The sequence below is a fragment of the Morone saxatilis genome, unplaced genomic scaffold, assembly GCF_004916995.1.
Source record: "Morone saxatilis isolate NCDOM2014 unplaced genomic scaffold, NCSU_SB_2.0 Contig23, whole genome shotgun sequence".
Lineage (NCBI taxonomy): Eukaryota > Metazoa > Chordata > Actinopteri > Moronidae > Morone > Morone saxatilis.
Genome location: NW_023339796.1, coordinates 21,289,824 through 21,292,560, shown reverse-complemented (window position 1 = coordinate 21,292,560; position 2,737 = coordinate 21,289,824).

Here is a 2,737-nt window from a genome sequence, read left to right as displayed (position 1 = left end):
AAACAAGAAAAACTGTAGATCTTCTGTGGTATGGGCTGGCACAGAATTTTTTCTGGCTCTGGTTTGGTCTGATATTTTTGGGCCTGATCATAGCTCTACATACAATCCATCCAACCCATTTTTAATATAAAAATATCCATACGTGCATCTTTGTTTTATGCAGCCATATACTAGTTCAGTTCTCTCTGCAAATACAATGGGTAACCTCAATTTATGAAGGGGCAGGCATTTCAATGCAGCGTACAAGCATTAAAATGATTAACCAATCACAGCCATCTGCATTATCAAACACTGGAATGGAATGTGGAGCTTTTACTCAGCCAGCATGCTCTCCATCCACCCCATCTGGGTGGCCTACTGCATCCATCTGAGGGCTCTCCAGGAAGTAGGAGAGCAAAGAGGAAAGAAAGAACAGAAGGGAAGATCAGGTGCTCTTAAGTGCTTTTTGGGATGGAGAAGTGGTGTTTTAGGGTGTGTGTGTGTGTGTGTGTGTGTGTGTGTGTGCGTGTGTGTGTGTATGTATGTGTGTGTGTGTGTGTGTGATGTGGTGTGTGTGGTGGTGTGTGTGTGGGGTATGCTGTGGTGTGTGTGGGGTTGGGGTGTGTGTGTGTGTGGCAGAGGGAGTGAGCTGAAATTCTTAATAGATTTGGGAAAAGAGGCCAAGAGAGTATGACTTGAAGGGACGCAGATTTGAGAGTTTCTCTTTGTGTGTAAAATTGTGAAGCTGAGTGTGAAACAGAGGAGAGTGTGTGAGAGTGACAGAAGCAAGGAGCATCTGTTACCACAATAAAATTGCTTTTATACCCATTTGGATGAAGATCCTGTTCAACCACACTAACAATTTAACCTAAAATGCATCAGTTATGAAAGGACAATTTCGTGCAACAATTAAAGTGAAAAACCTAGTATTAGACAAGTGTTATCAAAACAGTTATGTCTGAAATTACACTGTAAAATAAATCATTTTAAATTCATTTCATTTGAGATTTGACTAATATGTCTTATTGGTAAGATAATACAGCCTGTGTGCTGAAGGCTTATATTTGCTGGATTTGGCAAAGCCTGACCCTGAAAATGGCTGAATCCTCCTCCTTCTGGCTGTTGGGATAAAAACAGAAAGCAGATGATTTGAACATTTACTTCAGAGCAGACTCAGTAGCTCTTACTGAATTAGATACACCACAGATGGACTAAGAGAAAAAGACAGGAAGAAGCAGAAACTTCTCAGCAGCGACTGATGAGTCTTCTCAGTTCACAGCAACTGCTTGGATACAAAGACTGTTGTAATGAACGGCTCCATCAATAGTAGATAAAAAGAAAAGGGTCAAGAGGGAAGTCTTTCTCATATCTCATCAAGGTTGCATAGCCCATATCACTGTAAAAATGTATACAGGAATTTAGCGCAAGTTAATGTAAATATACAGGTTTTAGTTCATTCAAGTTAATTAAAGTTAATTGTTTTATTTTCAGACTACTTCAGAACTTATAAACACCAGTTCTAACTAACTAACTTACTTTTAAATTGAAATAATGAGTTAAATGAATGTACTGTATGGATCAATCAACTCATTAAGTTTTTGAAGAAACTTAACACTATATTAAGCAAGTTTACTTCAAAACATTGTGAACCACGATTAAGGTTATTGAATTCAGTCTCTACCCCCATATGCTTTTAAATGTAATAAATCCACCAGGAGCAGTTTCACATTGTCTTTTGCGCCACTGTTGGAACAAAGCTCCAAGAAGTAGCTGCAAGTTTGTGTGAAAAGAACTGACAATTCAAAGGAGCTTAGGTGTTGATAATGTCAGTGTGACCGAACAGTTGTTGGTTCAATTTAATCTCTTAAGTTTATTGTTGTTATTACATTTTTTACAACACATTTTCTTATATTGAGTTACTGACCTTTAACATCTCAAATAAGACTTATTAATTATTCAAATAATTATTCAAGTTCAATTTGTAAGGCAGCAAACAAACATTTTTAGGTTGAACCAACTCAAAATGATTAACAGTTAACGTAAGAGTAGAGATGCTTTGGAGACATTTTCTAGGCTCCTCGAAGTAAACTGACATTACATTTTCCAGTGCAATCTCCTCTGCAGGTGTGTGTACGCACTGTCCAACACTGTGTACATACTCGCACAAGCTGAACTCTCATCCATGCAGGAGTTACCATTGATCTCCGATACTACGGTGAGTGCAGAGCAGTGTCCTGGGGAACTATAATTAAAATTACAGATTTTAAAAAATATTTTCTTTTACCTGAAAGCTTGCAAAGGAAGTGGTAGCACATTTTTTTTAGCATATTACTGCAGGTATTCCTTTCAGGTTGTACACAGCCCCAACAACCTCCACCAACAAAGTAAGGTAAACTGAAGCTTGAGAGGGGAAATGCAGGGCAAGCACCACCATCTGCTGCTCATTGCTCTGAGCACGAGGTTATAACTGAAGGTGACTCAGCTGTCAGTATTTTCATCAACACAAATCTTATTTTCTCATCTGGCCCATGGTGGCTGGACAGTACGAAAATCATACTCCTAGGATTTTGTGTCAGGGGATCCTATATACTTCCACCCTTCAATGCTGCTGTTACCACAGGACCATTTTAACTTGGTCCCCTCCACTTCTTGGACTCTGTAGGTATCCCTCTTGTGACATTTCTGGATATGCCGGCCATCAAAGTGAGGTGTGAGCATGTGAAACCAAAACTAAATTATTTCTTTTAAGTAATGTACT